The sequence below is a fragment of the Leuciscus leuciscus genome (assembly GCF_965113295.1).
Source record: "Leuciscus leuciscus genome assembly, chromosome: 22".
NCBI classification, from domain to species: Eukaryota; Metazoa; Chordata; class Actinopteri; order Cypriniformes; family Leuciscidae; genus Leuciscus; species Leuciscus leuciscus.
The window spans coordinates 28,430,756-28,454,601 of NC_138746.1; the positions used below are offsets into that span (position 1 = coordinate 28,430,756).

At 40.8% G+C, this 23,846-nt stretch overlaps 1 protein-coding gene across 2 annotated transcripts in view; it reads left to right on the forward strand.

Annotated features, from left to right (window-relative positions):
• Positions 1 to 23,846, forward strand: part of LOC309486929 (CUB and sushi domain-containing protein 1) — a 727,180-nt gene that overhangs the window by 291,808 nt on the left and 411,526 nt on the right. The window lies entirely within an intron of this gene.

Genomic DNA, 23,846 nt, shown 5'->3' on the forward strand with positions numbered 1-23,846 from the left:
GGTATTTATTTATTCATATATTTATTTGTATTATATTATATAACAGACATGAAGTCTAATCACCTTTATTTATATATCACTTTATACAATACAGATTGTTTCAAAACGGCTTTACAGTGATAACAGGAAAATTATGCATTTCTACTGTTTTTCAGCAGAAGTCAGTTCAGTGTTGATTCAGTTCTGTTGTAAAGATCATCAGTTATTAAATTAGTTAATTTCATCTATAAAGCAGGTTTGCAAAATATGATCTCATCGTCCAGCTCAGTTCTCATTCAACAGTGTGTCCCCAGCTAAGCAAGCCAGAGGCGACAGTGGTTCATTCAGGTGACAGAATGGAGAAAATAACCTTGGGAGAAACTAGGCTGCAGTGGGTAGATCCTTTTCCTATTTAGCACCCAAACTCTGGTGGACCTGCTCCTAGATACGACCAAAACACAGCCTTGAATATCAGTGAGAGTCTACTAGACTATCCCCTGTGGAGGCCTCGTCGACATGATAGCCATCGGCACAGATCCTCAGCAAAGACCACAAGAATCAGACAGGTCCTCCACACAGACCCCATGACCAGCTTGAGGGGGCACATCAACTTCATTATTAACTAACCATACACTAACATCAACTAATGGCTTATTAATACATTATTTTGTCATGACTTTATTTGAGGGGGCAACCGATTCCTCAGGAACTGTTGTAAGTCACAGTAGGTTTAGTTTGATGGGAAGGAGAATATCACAAAACAAATGAAGACCTTTTAAGATAAATTATTAGTGGATTTAGTATTTTTGATAAGTTAAAAAGTTGTTTGATAAGGAGGATAAGTGAAAATAATGACAAACTAATCCTGTGCCTTTAAGTAATGTTTATGACAAAGCTGCTTATGTCAATAGTTTAAATCAGGGGTCGGCAACCTTTTTGTCATAAAGTGCCATTTTTAAGTTACCGAGTTCATCACTGTGCCACAACACACACACACACACACACACACACACACACACACACACACACACACACACACACACACACACACACACACACACACACACACACACACACACACACACACACACACACACACACACACACACACACACACACACACACACACACATATAAATACACAAACATTTTACATTTTCATAATGGCTTACACAAATATTACATAAATTTAAATATTTCTCTTGAAATTTGTTTTAGATTTAGATAGACAATTTAATAGTATTTATAACTCCTAACTAGAGATGCACCGATTACAATTTTCTAGGCTGATTCCGATTTCCGATTTTTCATTGAGTTTGACCTGCCGATTCCAATTTTAGCCGATTCCGATTTCATTTTTTCTAACCACTTTACAGCACACACAAATATTTATTTTCTATATATATATATATATATATATATATATTTTTTTTTTTAAATACCATATCCTTTTAGCCAAACTGAATAATAAAGACAAGTTTAAATGGCTAAATTTTATATAAATATTTTTGAGTCTTCATTTTCTTTTCTGACATAACCTAATCCAGTTCTTGTTAAAACACACTAGACATGCACATTCTGTGCATTTTGGGCACTTTTGTTTGAAATCATATTTATTTTGAATAAATGTAAATGTAAAATGTAAATGTAAAATTTTGTCCATCAAAAGTGTGCTTTCACTTTAATTGACCGTGTGCAGCGCAGACAAAATACACTTGGCGGCGAAACCCCCGCTTCACTGCTGCTCAGTGCGGCGCTCACGCGTTGCCCCTGCTGCCGGTGTGAATGCACTCATTGATTAACATGCACGCCGAAAAAAATATGCGTGAAACGGCCGTAATTCACGAGGTTTCCTACATGTGCCTTCTGTGTGCACGTGTGATGCTGATGTTGCGCGATGTTAATCATGGGGAGCCCGAGTGCATTTGATCGGCATAAAATCGGCATATGTCAGACTGACCGGCCGGTCGCCAGTCATGGCCGATCACGTGAAAATTGGCCAATTCTGGTCACCAGCCGTTCAATCGGTGCATCTCTACTCCTAACTTAATAAAATACGCTTTTTTTACTATGAGGAATTATTACATTAAAACGTAGATCTGTGTGCAGGTAGACTACTTTATCTGAATTAAATACATACACATCTCTCGCATTTGCTTGCGTGCCAGCGATTAAGCCTCCGCGTGCCAGTGTTGGCACGCGTGCTTTAGGTTGCTGACCCCTGGTTTAAATTAACAATATTAAATTGTTAAAATGTATTTCAAAGTCAAAATATTTCTTATTCCTTCTTATGGAGCCTGATTGATTTATTTTGAATTAATTCTGTTCTGTCATTTCTGAGCTATAAGGTTTGGTAAGATTTGGGTAAGATTTGGACAAAGTATGGTGGTGGTGGCGCAGTGGATAAGACACATGCCTTTGGTGTGAGAGACCCGGGTTCGAATCCACTGTGAGACACCAATGTGTCCCTGAGCAAGACACTTAACCCCTAGTTGCTCCAGAGGCGTGCGACCTCTGACATATATAGCAATTGTAAGTCGCTCTGGATAAAAGCGTCAGCTAAATGAATAAATGTAAATGTAAATGTAAATGTAAACAGACATTATGTAATTTGGACTGTAGTGAAAAACAGAATGCAATTAATTTAAAAAAGTGAGACTACTGTAATGGACAAAGTCTTCATGTAAGATGTAGAATGTTATCAGGATGAGAAAGTATTCATATTTAATTTCTAGGCCAAAGAGTTCAAAAGTTACAACCGAAAGAAAAGTGAATATTTGAACTGGTGGTTGGGCTATAAATTTGGTCCTAGAAACCCCAAAGTTGGTCCGATTACTATTCAGGACCACCACAATCAATGTACCATATTTCATAATCCCAATGAAGACAAAATGTTCTGGCCTTATAGAATGAAGCTCTGTCAGGAATTCTGTTCCATAGCAGACCGAGAGAGTTGCCACTCTATGATTGATGCACTTGTACTGCAAGTCAAGAAGAGCCGGGGCTTGCCGAGCCATGTGATGGATATACCAATATATTGTGACTACACCAGTGGTTGTCACCAGTGGTGTGCCCACCCTTTTATGACGATGACAAATGTTTCACCTGGTGGCCAATTCATGATTCACTCTATATACTATTTTTGGGAGGGTTCAATTTAGGGAACAAGTCTTCCTCCAGGAAAAGAAAAGACTATTAGATCTAAAAAAAATAAAATAAAAATGTGAAGGTACCCTAGAGCTCATGACAAATCCAATATGGAGGTGGTGAAAAAAGAGATATAAAGATTTGGAACTGATGGAACTGTATTGTAAGTGGTACCACATTAACATTAAATACGTTATATATACAGTAGAGTATGCCATTACATACTACCTGAAACACTGTAACCTTATTTTTTACTTAATTTCTGGCAACCTCAGCTGATGTTTTTTTTTTTTTTTTTTTACAGGATCATTATATCATTATTTGCCACTGTCAAATGTAAAATAACACAACATAATATCAAAAGATGAAATTGAAATCTGTGACTCCAAAAAAACTAACACTTTTGAAAGATACGATTCTATGCAGTAAAAATTGCATCTTTAGTTATTATTAGGAGATGTGTGGTAAACTTAATTTATTTCCTTATGTAGAAGGTTATTTGATGTTGTTGAGCTTAACTTGTCGTCTATGTTGTCATTGAACTTTAAAAGTAAAATGTGGACTAATGAAACTAACAATGGGAACAGCATTGCGACTTTCAAAAGGTCACAAAGATAAAAGATTTCAGTTTCCACTCATCTCAGTATCTGAAGCATCTTCTTTTTTTTTTTTTTTTACCCAATAACAAAAATGTGAGCAGTCAAGTTTTGGTGACCTCACCAGCTACATTGCTTTTCTGATTGAATGTCTGTTCAAAGGTATATATTTGTCCTTCAGAATCCCCAATGGTATGATTGTATCACTGTAATATCTTTCCCCTTCATTCTCTACATAATAGCACAGTCTGTGAAGGTTAGGGCCAAAACTCCTTCAAATTATGTTCACTAGAGCAATTATGCATCTCTTATTTCAAAAGAGCCGAAAAAAACAGAGAGTCATTTCAAGGTGGGTTTATTACTGTACAACTTTTTCTTCTGTACAGTACAATCCAACTGAAATAAAGATCAAACTACTGTAAGTGGTTGCAGAAGTTTGTGAAATAATTCACTCTACAGTCTGTCCGACATCAGTCTAAAGATCACTTTAGACCAACTTGAATTTCTAGCTGGTCAAAACTGGGTTATAGGGTACAAGGGAGCTAAAGGCACACCCTAATAAAATGAGCTTTTTACTCCCATAGTGTATGATTACAGAAAAAAAAAATGTTTGTATTGAACATTGACATTGAAAATAAATCACAAAAGTTGTATGTTTGTTGAAAAATCTTAGAAATGTATGAGGTGGCAAGGTGGGCCACAAATTATTGATACAAATATAGCTAGCGTAATGTGTTTTTAATAATGTCTAAGGTAATATTTGTTCAAAACAATGTCTTTAGAAAAGTTTTTTGATAAATAACTTATTTAATGTTTAATAAATATTCTGTCATTGAAATGTTCATTTTAAAAATACAGAAACAAAATTATTTAAAAAAGTAAATATTCTGAAAGCATGATAAATTAATAAAGATTCTGATCCCATAATAATTTAATAAAGCTTTACAGTAGTAACAAATAAATATTTTTTATTATATGATATGATTAATATCATAATTTTAAATATGATGGTTTTATTATAAATATGATAATCACCATTTTATAATGAAACCCACATTTTTAAAATTATGGCGTTTAAAATCTCTTGGTTGGACACCCAATTTGATATATGATATTTACCATCTGAATCTAACCATGTCATGTCAACAAATGAAAATGTCAGCCATGTTAATTATTGTAACGAAGACGGCTGAAGCAGATGCAGGATCCAAGTGCAGCAGGTTTTATTAAAGAAACTCAAAAGATAGCAAACTCAGACAGAGACTCGGGAACAGGAACAGCCAACATACAACACCAAGAACTCACAAAGACTGAAACAAGACACAGGGCTTAAATACACAGACAGACAAGCTAAACAAGATAACAAGGGGGCGTGTATAATGAAAAACACCTGGGGAGACTAATCAACATAACGGGGAACTGCTAAACATAGGATGAGACGGGGGAACACAGACATGAATCGTGACAATATTTGTGAAATAAACCTAAAATTCTCGGGACAACAGCATGTGTCCAAATTTTAATCTTAACCGTTCTATTTCATCAGATACGATCTGTAAACAGGGCTTTAAGTGTAAAATACCGAACTTGTCCTTTAAATATTAGATCAAGTTAGTGCAGAATCAACTTTGCATTGCTGTCTGCGATCACGTCAAGGATCAGCCAAATTTCCATGTGCACCATCAAAAGCGGTTGTTAAGAAAAGTGTTAAGCTGAATTTTTGTGCCATCTAGTGGTTTAAAAGAGAATAAAGTCAAATGTGCCTTTTACCCTGGTGCGCCTACAGCGTTCTTTAGTGCTAGTTTGTTTAGACATGCTCTTTAGCTGAAAAGCTGGAATATACTACACAACTTTTAAAATCTGAACAGATTTTAAAACGCTAGGCATCATACACTTGCTGAATTTGTAAATAGTTACAGAGAAAATACTGGGTATCATACTAAACGACTTGCAAGTAATTACAAACACCACTCAGAAACAGGTGCTTTGCTGTTAGGAGACACGCACAAATGAAAACATTATCGCTGCATCTGAAATCGAATGCTCCCCTACTATATAGTATTCGAAAACAGTAGGCGAAAAGTCCCCGGATTACGTACTACTTCCGACGAGATTCTAAAGTGCGCATTCGCATGGACACTTTAGGGTAGGGGATTTAAGAATGGAAGTGAAGCGGCACAACTAACCTAGTACATCTGAATTTCATTCATACTACCCATATTCATATTATATAGAGTGTAGACCTACTTTTTTAACGGTCACAAAGTAAATTCAAATTCAAATGTAGTACCTACTCAGACAGTACGCAATTTCAGACTTTTTGTGTTAAGGTTTGTGTTCTAAAATCGGCTCAAAATATCAAACATGTTTGATATCCTCCGACTGGATGCAATCAAACTTTGAAGCTAAAAAGTCTATGACTATCGTTCACTACATGTTTTTCTTTGAAATCTGTCAACTCAAATCTGCAGACTGGCTCTTATTCTCGGCAACTAGCATCATCTTGTCCAGACTGTAAATCTGGGCAAAATTCGTATAGGGTATTCCAGCCTTAAGTTGATCGACCAAGTTAGTCTCAAGCAAGCTGGGCCATCAGCACATTGGTTTCAGCAGTGTTGTCATTATAGTTGTATAGCATTTATAGTATTTATAGCATTATAGCAGTTTTTATAGCATTTCTCATAGCTGTTGGTTCTGAATAAATTACCTTTGTGGAGCAGCTTGCATTCTTCTCATCTCTTGCAAATTTGCATCCGTGGCAGACAAACATGCCAGTCTGAGCATTCAAAGTTGTGGTGGTAAAGCCAAAAGGACAAATACTTCATTAACACAGTGAAACTGGAGTCATTACCTAGCTAAAATCTGACAAGAATTTTAAGAAGTTTAAAGGAGCAGTACTCAAGAGTAAGAAGACTATTCAGTGGTCTTATGATGGTCACCTTTAAATTGTTGCTTACAAGGTCTTGCCGGCTTCTTCAATGAAAAACTGATTCAATCAATGAAGATGGAGTGTCTTATTGAAAGCTAGCTGCCTAATGGCCATGATAAAGAAAATAAATAAATAAACCCTTTTAAAAGTACTTCAGAGCAAGCACGCAGGTAAGGAAGGCAGTCACTAAGAGGGTAGGTTGGTATTCCTTGTTACTTACATTGAGGATCAACATAGGCCTTCGTTAAGTAATGTTTGAAATGAAGCCAAGTCCCTCGTTCATTCTGAGCTAATGCATTCTGGGCCAGGGGCTGACTGGCTATCGGAAGAACCGGGAGAATTCCCGGTGGCCTGGCAGCCAATTTTTTTATTTTATTTTATTTTATTGTATTATTATTATTGGTATATATTATTGCCTGCCGAATGCACTAAAATGATTTTTTTTTTTTTTTTTTTTTTTGCCATTCAATAATAAATCTTTAATAAATCATGAATTGCTTAGTCTTGACTGGCAACGCAATTCGTCTCGCAATCTTGAACGATTTCCATCAGAGTAATCAATGAGAGAGACTTGAGAAGGCAGTGGAAGCGCCCAGGTGAAGCAGAGAGGCAAAACTACTGACCTGTTCAGAACTTAAAGTGCAGGTTAGTTTCATCTGTAATTGTAAAATAGGCTATTGTAGTTTTGTCTTTGTTTACTTAGTTAACCACTAAAGTGCTGTTATCAGTAGCACCCCATTACTATCATCACTCAAAATACTGTATGCTAAATGACATAATTCAATACAATAGACATTATCTATTGTAAAGTTACAGTAGGGCAGACAATAACACAACCTTTACGAAAACTAATCATGGTTTTTACTGCAAGTAAAACCAAAAATTAACCATGGTTTTGCTACACTAACCATAGTTTAACCATGGAATTTTTTGTAAAACTTTGGTTATACAAATGGTAATCAATCCGGGCAAAAAAAAAAAAAAAAAGAAGTGGTTACTATACTTTCACTATAATAAAACCATGGTTAATTTCCGTAAGGGAAAACCATGACTCATGATAATGCAATAATATGTTCAGTATTAGGATTTTTCTATTAAGATATTTTGATGTAGTTATAGAAATATAGTTTGAGTATTTAAGTCATTTTTAGATAAAACAATAATGTAATACTCTAATAAGTGAGAAATAGAGATATATCAGGGAAACTGAAGAGAATAAAAAGGAAAATGGAAGTGAAGGTGCAGTTCAGGATTAAACCGTTCATTATTTTGCACAGCCCCAGCCTAAGGATTTAAACCTTTTTTATGTGATGGTGATGGCCATACAACAAATAGGGTTGTAAATTTGAGGTTTAAAAATTTGTTGTGGGTGTATGGGATGGCCTGGGATGAGTGTGAGATTTCCTGGCCTGAAATTTTGTCCCAGTCCGCCTCTGCTCTGGGCTGACTCTTCCAGAACCATATCTGCTCAGACTGTGATTGAATAAATGTGATCGCTTTTGATATGAGCTCTAATAAAAACCCCAGATGCTCGGCCACACAGTCTTCTTTGGTTAAAACACGATAACCTTCCACCGGCCAATGTTTGCACATGAAGACAAAAGATGATGAAAATGCTATATATGCCCAGTGGACACTTCACTGTGGAGGATGGAGATTATATCAGTTCATGAGCTGGACTTTTTTGACATTGTGAACCCTCTTGGAAAATGCAGTCCTTGTAAAGTCATGCTTGAATAATCATATTACATTGACAGAGAAATTGCAGGTAAGCACTTTGCCAAACAGCCATTATCTGGCTGCTGTACATGCCAGCAAGCACTCAGAGAATTTAGTTTGGATTAACATTGCTGCAGAATACAAGTCACTGTTCAATATCTACTGTTCAATAATACCGCCATGACATACAGAAACACCTTAATTTAGTTCCATTCCTTTAATTCACTCTTAGAGCTTTCACACATTCAATTAGGGAAAAATGCAATATTTCGTTTTAAGAAAGCTGTTTTGTTTCTTCTTTTGTCTTTTCTCTTTTCAAGAGTGAAAATAATGTTGTAAATTTATTTGGACCTCTTGTTGTCACGTCTGTTTTTGGTTGGTTTATATCATGTGACTTATTGATTTCCTCATGTGTTCTGGCCATGTGTTTCCATTGTTTTATATGTTATGTTTTCATTGGTTGATCTTGTCATGTGTTACTCAGTTCTGTTTTGTCATTGGTTTTCTTTATCATGCTCAGGTGTATCTTGTTTGTCATTAGTCCATGTGTATATATAGCCCACTTGTTGCCAAAGTCCTTTTTCTAGCTTTGTTTGTTCATGTAACCTGTTGGTGAGTTTTAGGCAAGTTTGTTTAGTTCGTGTTTATCATTAATTTGTTTTGTATATGGATCCCAATTGTTAAATAGACTACAAATGGGTTCCAACCTTAGCTTGCCGTCTGTGGAATACAGTATTTTATATAGTGGTGGGCAGATCGAGGCTTCGCGAAGCAATGAAACAGTTGAACCAAATGGGCCATATTGTTTCGAGGCTTCGAATCAATCCGACACCCGTCTCAACGGGGACACCTAGTGGTCACTTGCAGGTGTTGATCTGAAACAACCTTGATGAGCCATTAAACATTTTTTATTTTATTTTATTATTGTATTTTTCTAATATGTGAAGCTTGTAACCTATAGGCTCCTCACTGTGCATAATGTTATTTTGGTCCTGCAAAATGAATATTAATAAAATAAATCAAGCCACAATGTCTCACTTTTTTTGAGATTTTTATTAAAAAATATAAATTTCTCTGCTGTGGAAGGACTTAGCCTACTATGTCACTATATCACCAAAAATCCGCTATCTCAAAATCAAACTCCCCTCGCAAAAACCCACGGGTCAATATGCGTTGATTTCACTTTTATACAGATGTGCGATTCAGTGGTCTGTTCCTGACCGTGTCAATCAAGCGCTGATTCGGCGGACCACACCTGATGAAACACTTAGTGAAACACTTTGAGGCTTCGTTTGGCCATAGTCACGTGACATGGGTGTTTTGAATCACGCTTCGGATCAGTGTTTCGAAGCATCTGCGCTTCGGGATCTTGCAAAGCTTCGGAACGACTGTTTCGCGTCAGCCATCCCTAATTTTATACTTGTGTGGACAATGGAGATGGTGGCTGCTTTTGAGACTGGTCTCCCCAGCTCAATGCAAACTGTTTAATTCTCCGTAACTCTATAGGAAATCTGATGTTTTATGAAGTGTATCTTCCTGTTGTTGATTAATACCAGCTGTAACATTTTACAGCGTATGTAAGGTCATATCACCGGAAATTGAGTAATCACTGTCCCAATGTGTAGTGAACCAGGGTCCTTACCAGTGCCTAGATTTGTGTACACAAAGCTTATTCACAGGCTCGGGAGCCAGGATGCTAATTGAGACACCCCGATATGGGGCTTCAGGATTGTGCTGCATGCTCTACATGTTCCTTGAAGCTTCAGTGTCATGTAACATCACTACTGTGCTCCTCTGGCCACCCCATTAAAAAATTCCTGGAGGCGCCACTGCTCAACGGTGAGAGGAAATGAAGGATTTATCACAGTTATGTTGATAAGATATGCCACCAGAGATGAGTAGCATGTAGAGGGCCTAAACCCTACAAAACAAGTTATGGTTGATTACTTCAGCACGAATAGTTATTTTTTCAGCTGCAGTGCTTAAGCTCTATTTGCACACTGTGCAAGGAAATCAGTATTTGGCAAATTATTACATCATTCTGCTCATACTTTTTCAACAGATTTTACAAACTCGTAACATTTAGTATAAAATGTGTCAAAGCAAGTGCAACAAGCACTTGACCACCACATACTGAAACATTGGTGGGTTTTGTATTTTTACCCATTTTATTTATATATATATATATATATATATATATATATATATATATATATATATATATATATATATATATATATGTGTGTGTGTGTGTGTGTGTGTGTGTGTGTGTATGTATGTATGTTTTGTTAAAAATAATAGCAGTGTGTTTAAAAAAGTGAGTAAAACTCAAAATCCTTATAATAACTTTTATTTCAAAACTCGCAAATGCATTGGGAACATTGCACATTCTATTCGAAATCAAAACATGAAGAAAAATGTATCAAATTTGTTATTACTTTATAGAAAGTGAAGAAAAAAGAATATTAGGCTTTTAAAAAAAATAGCAGTGTCTGCATTTTTCTTTAAAAAGTCAAACATGTACTGTATAAACTTAAAAATGTGAACTGTGAATCACTGAACTAATATTTAGTTGTATAACCACGGTTTCTGAAAACTGCTTCACATTTGAGTTGCATGGAGTCAACCAACTTCTGGCATCTGTGAACAGGTATTCCAGCCCAGGATGTTTGCACTACATACCACAAATCCTCTGCATTTCTTGGTTTTGCCTCAAAAACAGCATTTTTGATGTCACCCCACAGGTTTTCTATTGGATTAAAGGGTAACTCTAGCCAAAATGCAACTTAGGGTCTTTTTGTTAATCTACCCGAGGCAAACTTTCGTTTAAAAGCGTAATTAGAATGGAAACACCACTTTTAAGTTTGACCGTATTTTCGTTTTCGGTCAAATTGCCTTTTGAATGGGAGTGCTATAGGGGCACGACTATGATAGCATCAAAATCGCTATATTTAAAACACTAAGAAGGCTCGACACAACATGAAACTTTGCTTGAAGTATCACCATACATGAACTCGAGCATTAAGAACATTGTTTGTGTACGCTGAGTTTACTAAAAAGAAAGATTTTTAACAACTCATTGTAGCTGTTGTTGTTTCCATCCGCCGGCATTTTGTCAGTCAAAAATAGTCGATCTCCGAATGCGAATGAACTGACTCTGAATTTTAGTATTGTTTCTTATATGAGGATCCTTTTTCAAATACTGTACAAGGTCAATATTGATTTTCACTAACGACAAAACAAATTATCCGTGAATTTATATGGAACTAAGCTTTAGGAGCTTTCCATCTTTATCCTCCCTGTTACGTTGCATTCGGAGATCGAGTATTTTTGACTGTCAAAATGCCGGCGGATGGAAACAACAACAGCTACAATGAGTTGTTCAAAATCTTTCTTTTTAGTAAACTCTGTATACACAAACAATGTTCTCAATGCTCGAGTTCATGTGTAGAGCCCCTGGTGATACTTCGAGCAAAGTTTCATGTTGTGTCGAGCCTTCTCAGTGTTTTAAAAATAGCGATTTTTGACGCTATCATAGAAGTGCTCCCATTCAAAAGGCAATTTGACCGAAAACGAAAATACGGTCAAACTTAAGTGGTGTTTCTATTCTAATTATGCTTTTAAACAAAAGTTTGCCTTGGGTAGATTAACAAAAAGACCCTAGATTGCATTTTGACGAGAGTTACTCTTTAAGGTCCGGGGATTGGGCTGGCCACTCCATAACTTTAATCTTGTTGGTCTGGAACCAAGATGCTGCTCGCTTACTGGCAGAGGTGTCAAAAGTATTCACATTCATTACTCAGGTAGAAGTGTAGATACTAGGGTTTAAAAGACTTCTGTTGAAGTTGAAGTATCAACTAGGGGCGTAATGATACACATATTCATATTAAACGTTCGGTACGAGGCTTTCGGTTCGGTATGCAGTACAAACCGAATGATTCGTTGGACTAATTTTCCTGCCGGTGCAACCAAAATTTTGTTAGCAGTCGCGCTGGCACGACCACCACAACGTTGCCCAACATCAAGTGGCAAACGTAATGAAAGCGGAACAAAACTGCGCCACTAATTATTTTGTGCAGTTTGGACCGATGTCAGTGCAGTGCGAGGCAATCTTTATCAAGCGACACACTGTTACTACACAGTGCTAAGAGATCCAGTAAAGAAAGCATTTGAATTCGCCAATGAATTAATAACATCGCTGCGAGATCTAGTGACAAACATTCAAATTTCTCTGTTATTAACCGTCGATCTCTTTTAGATCAAACAGCGCTGAAGTGGAAACCAGGAGAAACATTGTGCCATGAATGATCTAGTTAAAGGCTTTAAGTCCACAAGTCAGCAACATTCAACATGCATTTAATGTAACACTAACTGTAACCATGGAAGTTTGGCAGGAATAGACTAGTAAAATGCTTTCAATACGTCACACATCTTTTTCCAGCACTTCAAAACTCAAATATTGTCATATTAAAAAGACCATAATGACTATAATGTTATATTACATTTTTTTTTTTTTCAATTACTAAAACACTAAAACGTACTCGGTTACTAACGTAACCTCGGTTCTCTCTAGAAGAGGGAACGAGTACTGCGTAAGATATCTTACGCTAGGGGAAAATCCTTTTTCCGCGAGATATTGAAGCCAAAAATTATCCTTAATTTTGTAATAATGCAAAACGCGTTGCGGCAGCATGCAGACATAGGCGAGGCAGCTCGCGCGCCTATTGGCTGCTCTGCGGCAACTGCAGCAGCCTATCGAGCGAGGCCTGGCGTGACGCCAGACCCAATCAGGGCACTTCGCGCCCGCTGCGTCACGTCCCGCCGAAATGGGCGTGGTCTAGGCCTATAAATACCGCTCGCAGGCAGCTATTATCTGGTTTTTCATCATCGAAGCAACCAGAGCGTGTGCATGCACGGCAAGATACGCAGTACTCGTTCCCTCTTCTAGAGAGAACCGAGGTTACGTTAGTAACCGAGTACGTTCTCTTACGAGAGGTCTCTCGTACTGCGTAAGATATCTTACGCTAGGGGACCCAATGCAAAACGCCGTGCATGCTGAGATCTGACACCAAAGACCCAAGGGCGAAAGCCCGGGGTACATATAGTGCACAATCACTCAGGGAACTCACAGGGAGTCCGGGAAGAGGGAGGGGCGAAGCCGCACTCTTCCACATATGGCAGCGTCGCTGAGACGCGAATTTCATACAGACAGGGCGGGGTACGGCCTGAACTGATGGGGGAATGTGGGTCTTACACAGTCTGCCCAGGCACATCTCGTGCTGCTACTTTTTACTGTCGAACATTGAGCTGTGCTCAGTAGACGCAGCATTCTGAGCTGATAGCATCAGGTCAGATAATACTGGTAAACTTAGACCGACAGCAGCCTGGCCTGCAGGGCGGGAACCTCTAGGTTATAAAACCTTATAAATGTAGACGGGGAGGCCCAGCCTGCCGCCATACAAATATCTTGCAAGGCAATCCCACTTGACCAGGCCCACGAAGAGGCCATGCCTCTCGTGGAGTGCGCTCTGACACCAAACGGGCACTGCATGCCCTTGGAGGCGTATGCCAGCGCTATAGCATCAACTATCCATCTGGATAGGCTCTGTTTCGACGCGGCTAGTCCCTTAGAACGCCCGCTAAATGAAACAAAGAGCTGCTCCGTCTGTCTGAAAACAGACGAGCGAGACACATAAGCTCGTAATGCCCTGACTGGGCAAAGGAGGCTCGCGTCTCTTTCCTCATCAGGGACCGGTAGGGCTGACAGGGAGATAACCTGCGCCCTAAACGGTGTGTTGAGGGATTTTGGAACATAACCGTGCTTAGGTTTGAGTATAACTTTTGAGTCATTAGGCCCAAACTCCATGCACGCCGCAACTCACAGAGAGCGCGTGTAGATCCCCTATGCGCTTCACTGAAGCGAGAGCCAGCAAAAACACCGTCTTGAAAGACAGGTGTTTCAAATCAATTGACTGTAAAGGCTCAAATGGCGCACCTTTCATGGCTTCCAGAACCGTAGAAAGGTCCCATACGGGGACTGAGGGAGGTCTGGGAGGATTCAGTCTCTTAGCCCCTCTAAGGAAGCGGATGACTAAATCGTTCCTTCCTATTGACTGACCAAGCGTTGTTCCTGAGAACGCTGCTATAGCCGCCACATAAACTTTGAGCGTGGAGGGGGCCCTGCCCTCATCCAACAGCTCTTGTAGGAAGGAAAACACCTCCGTCACACCACAGTCTGTGGGTGACACACCACGGGCTGTGCACCAGCCCGAAAACACTGACCATTTCGAGGAGTAGAGCCGTCTCGTAGACGGAGCTCTAGCCTGCGTGATCGTGTTTAATACTCCTTTAGGGAGTCCAACATGTACCCGTTGATGGCCCAGACATGAAGGGACCATAGTTCCGGGTGAGGATGCCAGATCGAGCCGTGGGCCTGTGAGAGGAGGTCTCTCCTCACTGGCACTGGCCACGGGGCAGTACTTGCTAACTACATCACGACTGGGAACCAAGGTTGGTTTTTCCAGAACGGTGCCACCAGCAATACTGAGCATCCTTCTTCCCTGATCCGTTCTATCACCTGAGGCAGGAGAGAGACGGGGGGAAAAGCATAGAGCGGGCGGCGGGGCCACACATGGGCCAGCGCGTTCCTGCTCTTGGAGAAAAATTCCGGACAGTGAGCGTTTTCTTGAGACGCAAACAGGTCTACTTCCGCTCTGCCGAATTTCTTCCACAGCAGTTGGACTGTCTGTGGGTCATTTCGAGGCAGTTTATGTGCAGGAGCTTTTCCCGTTCCGACCACTGGCCGAAGAACGGTCTGCCCTCGAGCAGCGCTCCCCATCCCGAGGTGGACGCGTCCGTGGACACCACTCTCACCCTCGAGGAAGTCCCCAGGCTTACACCTGATTGGTACCAGTCGTTCGCTCTCCAAGGTTTCAGAGTTGTGACGCACTTCTGATTGACCCTGAGGCGAAGCGAACCGGATGCCCACGCTCTGCGTGGGACTCGCGCTTTCAGCCAAAACTGCAGCGGGTGCATGCGGAGCAGGCCCAGCTGGAGTACTGATGATGCTGAGGCCATGAGACCTAGCATCTTCTGAAATTTCTTGAGCGGGACAGACGCGCCGCAGCGAAACGAGTTCGCTGTGCGTTGAATGTCTACCGCGCGCTGTGGTGATAGTCGCGCTATCATGGACAGCGAGTCCAATTCTGTGCCCAGGAAAGATATCTTCTGACTGGGTGACAGAGAGCTCTTCGCCCAATTGACACTGAGACCCAAATCCTCGAGGTGATCGAGTAAAATGGTCGTGTGTTCTATGAGCACTGCACGAGATTGCGCTAGAATCAGCCAATCGTCCAAATAGATCAGTACTCGCATGCCTCTCATTCTGAGGGGTGCGAGCGCCGCATCCATGCACTTCGTAAATGTACGGGGTGCCAGGGACAAACCGAACGGCAGGACTGTGTACTGATATGCCTGGCCCCCGAAGGCGAATCTCAAATATCGCCTGTGACGTGACGCTATCTGTATTTGAAAAATACGCGTCTTTCAGATCTATTGACACAAACCAATCTCCTTGGCGAATCTGCACAAGGATTTGTCCGGTCGTGAGCATCCTGAACTATTGCTTCACAAGCACTTTGTTCAGTTGCCTTAGATCTAGTATGGGTCTGAGACCCCCGTCTTTTTTCGGTACCAGGAAGTATCTGCTGTATAGCCCTCCTTCGCTCTGAACTTGAGAGAGAGGCTCTTTGGCCCCTTTGCTCAATAGTTTCGCCACTTCGGCTCGAAGTAAATGTGCTACTTCTGTTTTTACCGTGGTCTCGACGCGCGCCACATAGCGGCGAGGGCGTCGGCGAAACTGTAGCGAATAGCCTCTTTTTATAATGTTCAGCACCCACTTCGAAACCCCGGGCAGCTTTGCCCATGCGTCCGCATGAATAGCTAGGGGTTGAATACGAAGCGCGCTCCGCTCGCTCAGCGATGGGGAGGCTTCGGAGTGCTGTAACACAAGCGTCGCGCTCGTGACATTTGAGGCATGGGGCGCGCTGATAACAGCGGGCAGATTGCCCGCGCTCGACTCCTCTGCGGTGGTCAACCGCGAGGGGGAGGGCTGGGCGGTTCCCGTAGGAACTGTCATGTCTATGTGTGGATGTGGGCGCGGGACAGCGGGCACATTTACCACACTGAAAGCATCGTTCGCTTGAGTGAAGCGAATGCACGTTGGTTTCGTTTTTACAGAAACCGTGAGACATGCATAACGTGGTGTTAGTCGGCACATTCACCATGTTTGAAGCGCAATCGATCTGAGTCGATTCATGTGCGCGAGCCCTGTGTGACGGGCTGTGCTTGTGTGTAGAGATGGGCACTGGGCAGTGGGCATTCTTTCTACACATAAAGCACCATCGGCCGTGGCCGGGACACCAGAAAAATTCACACTTATGGGATTTATCTGGGTAGCCGTAAAAACGGCGTTTGTGTGCAGGCAAGCGGGTGACAGAACCGACTTGTTTACTGCAGGATACACTGGAACAGTCACATTTACTGGAACTGAACGAGCGAGAAGTTGCCATAGAAACAGAGAGCGTCAACATGCTGGCGTTTATTGCAGGCCTGCGTGCATTACAACAGGCTTGTTCACTGCAATATTGACATTTCCAGTCGCCTGAATTCCAGAGGGGAATGGGAAATGTATAGGAAAAAGGAGGCTGGTCCGTCCGCAGCGGGACCAGAAAAAGTCCACTTTTTTTTCTTTTTTCTTACGCCAGTGACGCACGGAACACCATAGAAACGGTGTTTGGGTGCAGGCGAGCGGGTTGTACAACGCGCTCGTTGGCTGCAAAATACACATCTGCAGTCGCCTTTTCAGGGAACTGACAGAGCGAGCATTGACGGCATAATTTTATCTGCGGTAGACCCGGGGATCGAACGCGGGTCTCTCGCGTGCAAAAACCTGAGAGTCTGCCACTGGGCCACAGGGAGAGACACATTGTAACTCAGTTAGCGCTAGTATTATAAGAGAGCGTCAACGTGCTGGCGTTTGTTTGCAGGCATGCGTTTGTTTGCAGGCATGCGTTTGTTTGCAGGCATGCGAGCAGCAGCCATGTCACCCTGTAGCCCAAGACCGGTTGCCCACTGAAGCTAAGCAGGGTTGAGCCTGGTTAGTACCTGGATGGGAGACCTCCTGAGAAAACCAGGTTGCTGCTGGAAGAGGTGTTAGTGAGGCCAGTAGGGGGCGCTCACCCTGTGGTCTGTGTGTCCTAACGCCCCAGTGTAGTGATGGGGACACTATACTGTCAAAGAGCACCGTCCTTCGGATGAGACGTTAAACCGAGGTCCTGACTCTCTGTGGTCATTAAAAATCCCAGGATGTCTTTCGAAAGAGTAGGGGTGTAACCCCGGTGTCCTGGCCAAATTTGCCCCTTGGCCTCTGTCCATCATGGCCTCCTAATCATCCCCCATATACTGATTGGCTTCATCACTGTCTCCTCTCCACCAGTAAGCTGGTGTGTGGTGAGCGTTCTGGCGCAATATGGCTGCCGTCGCATCATCCAAGTGGATGCTGCACATTGGTGGTGGTTGAGGAGATTCCCCCTTCTATGTAAAGCGCTTTGAGTGTCGAGAAAAGCGCTATATAAATGTAATGAATTATTATTATTATTATTATTATTACAACAGGCTTGCTCACTGCAATACTGACATTTCCAGTCGCCCGAACTTCAGAGGGGAATGAGAAATGTACGAGAAAGAGGAGGTTGGTCCGTCCGCGGGGGGACCAGAAACGCTCTTTTCTCCTTTCGCCAGTGACGCACGGAAACCATAGAAACGGTGTTTGGGTGCAGGCGAGCGGGTTGTGCAACGCGCTCGTTGGCTGCAAAATGCACATCTGCAGTCGCTTTTCAGGGAACTGACAGAGCGAAGCATTGGCGGCATAATTTTAACTGCCGCCAGACTGGGATTCGAACTCCGGTCTCTCGTGAGGAAAACCAATGATTCCGCCACTGAGCCACAGGGGGGGACACAAAGGTTTTCGGATGCACAAGCATATAAGAGCGTCACATGCTTTCTTCGGCGTATGCTTGCAGGCGCGCTTGTATTAAAACAGGCTCGCCTGCTGCAATATTGTCTCGGAGAAGGATGCCAGGTGAGTCCTCAGAGTCACCATAGGCAGTAACTAACTCGCAGTGAGGGCAGTCGCCGTCAGCGAGTGCGAGAGCTGCGTGATCAGGAAAAGGGGCGTCTTGAAAAAGACGCCCAGCTCTTTTAGTGCAATGGGAGTGTGTGTCGCGGCGGCGAGCACACACACATACATAAACACAGTAGCAGAGAAAGGATATAACGCCGGATAGCGCAGCAGGAAGGCAAGGAAGGCGGCGCGGCCAGCGACTTCAGTGACTCGTCCCGCTGAAGGTGCTCTCTTTCAGACGGCGCGGCTTCTTATCCAGCTCCAGCGATGCGTGTGCTTCGCTTGAAGGATGAAAAATCAGATAATAGCTGCCTGCGAGCGGTATTTATAGGCCTAGACCACGCCCATTTCGGCGGGACGTGACGCAGCGGGCGCGAAGTGCCCTGATTGGGTCTGGCGTCACGCCAGGCCTCGCTCGATAGGCTGCTGCAGTTGCCGCAGAGCAGCCAATAGGCGCGCGAGCTGCCTCGCCTATGTCTGCATGCTGCCGCAACGCGTTTTGCATTATTACAAAATTAAGGATAATTTTTGGCTTCAATATCTCGCGGAAAAAGGATTTTCCCCTAGCGTAAGATATCTTACGCAGTACGAGAGACCTCTCGTAAGAGAACCCATTGGCTGAACAAAGTTCTCAGTTTCCTGAACTCATTTAGCTAATTGTGCCGTCTGTTGTCAATACCTTAAACCATTTCACATGGTAAAACACAATTTGCAGATCTCACTTAGACTTTTCAGCAAAACTCTAAACACATTCTCATTCTCAAAACACATTCTGCACTCTAATGCACATGCCACCCATACTGGTAAACACAAGTAGCAACAATCAAATACAAATAGAGAACACATGCCATTGATTGAACACAACCACTCAAAATTGATTTAACCTGTTTCAAATGATGCCCAAAGACAAGAAGAAGCACACTGATCACGTTTACTCCTTTGATTTTTGTCCCTTTTAGTATTGTATACTGTAGTACAGTGCATTGTAGGCTGTATACTGTACAATGAACAAATTGTATGGCCCTGAACATTGTGCTTTCCATTTGTTAACAGTACTGACTGCTCAATAGATTTTGACTAGTTGCAGGTTCATATCAACAAAGAACAAGCATTACAGTATCACAGAGACAAAGATGCAGGGTACAGTACTGTAAAAATAGGGGTACAAGGAGGAGGAAGAACCAAAAAAATTTGCAAAGAGCAAAGCAGAGTAGTCATTTCTGATCAATTTTGAGCTACTATGATAGAACATATTTTCTTTCATCAAAAGACAATGACGGAAATATCTGAAATTTGTTTTGAGATTAAACATTTACTTCTCCCTGAGAACTAATTATTATTATTTTATTTTTTTACTTTTTATTTCCTTTTATCAAGTGCAGTCATGTAGTATGTCACAAATGAACTTTTTGATGGTACAGTAAGGTGTCACAGGTAAGTCTACAAACAGAATAGCAGTCCATAGATATCTTTCGAGAACTATATGTTTTGAACAATGTGTTTTCTATTTTTTGGTGTATTGTTTATTGACTGCTTGATAGTGTAAATCATTTTGATCACTTGGTTTATGATTTGAGAGTAGTGTTTGATTTTGAACACAGGTAAAACTGTTTTGAGGCGAAAGTTTCATTTTGCAAGAGGAGTCAGAGGTTTTGTAAATAGTGCTTGAAGATGAGGTTTTGTGTTTAATGTTTTCAGAAAAAGGAGCAAGGTTTCAGAAATTGTGTTTCAGCAATTGAGAAAAACTGTAAAATGTTAATGTTGAAAAATGTGGGATCCATTAGGCTACCTGTTTCATTTTAGTACAATGCAAATACATTAAAGAGCCATATATGTGTACTACTGAGCATTAATGTGTTTCATGACCCCACCACTGGCTATATCCTTGCTGGAGTGTGACGTGATTTGTGTCATGTGCAGGTGCAATGGATCGCATACAAACCAATAGGGTGTCGGAATGGTATATGGTTATACTTCTCATCCAACCACAATCAAATTCACTCTATCCGGTTGGCGCGATTTATCTGGATAGTTTTTTTGTTTTGTTTTTTTTGAACGATGACAAGCCGGAATGAAAACAAGCGAAAATAAATAGGAGTAACGAGGCTATTTTTTAAATGTAAGGAGTAGAAAGTACAGATAATTGCATGAAAATGTAAGGAGTAGAAGTAAAAAGTCGGCTGAAAAATAATTACTCCAGTAAAGTATAGATACCCAAAACTTCTACTTAAGTAAGGTAACGAAGTATTTGTACTTCGTTACTTGACACATTTGCTTACTGGTGTGTTTGGGGTCGTTGTCTTGTTGAAACACCCATTTCAAGGGCATTTCCTCTTCGGCATAAGGCAACATGACCTCTTTAAGTATTTTGATGTATTCAAACGGATCCATGATCCATGGTATGCGATAAATAGGCCCAACACCATAGTATGAGAAACATCCCCATATCATGATGATTGTGCCACCATGCTTCACTGTCTTCACAGTGTACTGTGGCTTGAATTCAGAGTTTGGGGGTCGCCTGACTACCTGTCTGCGGCCCCTAGACCTAAAAAAAACAATCTTGCTTTCATCAATCCACAAAATATTTCGACATTTCTAGTCAATGTGTTCTTTGGCAAATCTTACCCTCTTCAGCACATGACGTTTTTTCAACAATGGGACTTTGCACGGGCTTCTTGTCGATAGCTTGGCTTCACATAGGCATCTTCTAATTGTTACAGTACTCATAGGTAACTTTAGATCTTCTTTGATCACCCTGGAGCTGATTCTTTCCATTTTTGGCTATTCTTTGATCCATTTGAATGGTAGTTTTCCGTTTTCCGTTTTCTTCCACGTCTTTCTGGTTTTGGTTGCCATTTTAACGCATTTGTTATCATTTTAGCTGAGCAGCCTATCATTTTCTGCACTTCTTTATATGTTTTCCCTTCTCCAATCAACTTTTTAATCAAAGTACGCTGTTCTCCTAAACAATGTCTGGAACGGCCATTTTACTCAGATTTTCAGAGAGAAATGCTTTACAAGCACCACATACAGTACAGTACTGCCTTCGTCCTTAAATAAGGGCCACTTGTTTGACACCAATTTTTTCACAGAATGAATAACCTCACTAATTGAACTCCACACTGCGATTATTTTGAACTTCAATTAATGAAGTTCAATTCAATTGACCTTCCCTTTCAATTAATGATTCAATTACACAGAATCAGCAGCATGCATGTCACGACTGTTGGGTCTGTTGTTCTTCTATTTGTTCTTCTATTACTCTACTATATTATCTACTAATACATTATTTACCATGTAGAAATACAATTTCTACCAAAAACAGTGATTGATCTGGTTAGTGATGTTGGACTGCTATTATTTTGAACACAACTGTATGTATATATATATATATATATATATATATATATATATATATATATATATATATATATATATATTATATTATATATTATATTATATTATATTATATTATATTATATTATATTATATATACATACATACATACATAAAATGGGTAAAAATACAAAAAAAACACCAATGTGACAAACAAAAGCTTTTGTGACGTCACAAATGAGTAGGCCCCGCCCACCACTGCTGACATACTCTGCCCTATTAGCATAGACCCCACCCTGATGAGCTGTACACAGCCCCGCCATGTTTATCTCCTCACCAGGGCATTTAAAGGGACACCAGGCAACGTTTTCGTGTTAATTAATCATCTTCGTAAGTCGGTATATGGTTAAATGACTCATTACAGGGCGAATGAAGACTCTCTCGCCCGCCCCTACTGCCTGTAGGAAGAATATCCCACTTGCAAGTTCGGTGTATCCTACCCGCGTCCTTCAGTCTCACAAAGTCTCAGACATCGCGAGAAGCAGGATCAGTTTACGGCAATCATCCCCAGCACAGAGGCAGGCTAACGAAACCCGGCTAGCGATTGTTGCAAACGTGTGTAATGGCAGAGCCGGGGAAGAAGCAGCGAAAACCCTTGACGGAAGATGCAAAGAAAAGGAAAAGAGCTTCAGACCGAGCGAGAAGTGGTTTGAGGGATCGGATTCAAATCCATCTCAAATGCGTTTCGGAGGGCATTTAAACCTGGACTTTTCACGATCGGATAGCTATCCGATCTGAGAAAATAAATGAAGTGGCCAGGTGTAAACAGCCCCCATGACAAAAACATACGCACGAAAGCCGAAAACAAACGCTGGTTGGCCTCTCACGTCCAAATTTGACGAAGTGGTGGGGGAAGTGACATATGCCGTAAAGCAGTCGAATTTTGTAGTTCTTTTTGTGCTCTGGTTACTACCCGAACACCAAAGTTACATAGTGCCAGTAAAAGCGATACAGACCCTGTCAGGCTATGGCAGACGTGTCATTCAACCTATTGTAAGTCGATGTACCATCACAAGGATCTTGGAAATATATTATGAAGGTTGAAAAGTTACATAGTGTTGCTTTAAGTAAAAGTCCAAAAGTACTTGATTGTAATGTACTAAGAGGAACACTATGCAAACAAACTTGTTTATATAATTTGAAACTATAACAGGGGGAAGATGCATGGGCATTCATTTGTGTTGTATTACTTAAAATTTCCTACCCCATACAGATAGTGACACACAAATGAGGATGTGAACAAATGTCCACATTTAAACATTTCAATGGGATTAAACAGCTTTTCCTTTTAGAGCAGCTTTAGTTCACAAATAACTAGCAGTAGGTAATACATACTAAAATTCATTAGTAACTTAATTTTTGAGGCATCAGTTGCACGCACATTCAAGCACTGACAATATCCCTTTTATTGGCTCATTTTGACCAGATAATTCATTGAATCAGTGATTTGTTGACTTGTACACCTGCAATTGGATCAGTCCAATTCACAAATGAATCATTGAATCCAATTAATCTGGCTCACTGGAAAGAATCAACTTGTTCACGAATCAGACATTACTCTCCAGACATCACTCAGGTAAAAATGATATACCTGTTTGGTAAACTTTGGTTACTTCAGTTGTTTGAAAATAAAAATGTTTCTTATGAAATATAAATGAGACATTAGAAATGTTTTATGTACTTTTTAAGATAAAAAAGTAAAAGCAAAAACAACTCAAAAGCTCTCTGTGTACAGCAATAAAATTAGATGGATTGCAAATGGAGACTTTTGATGTCTTCTGAACTCCCCTAGAGTTTCTGATGATATCTTGAATGTTTATTTTTTTATATATATATATAGTTTTAGATTAGCCCCATGATCACAAAGTTAGAACTTTCTATATGAACTCTTCTC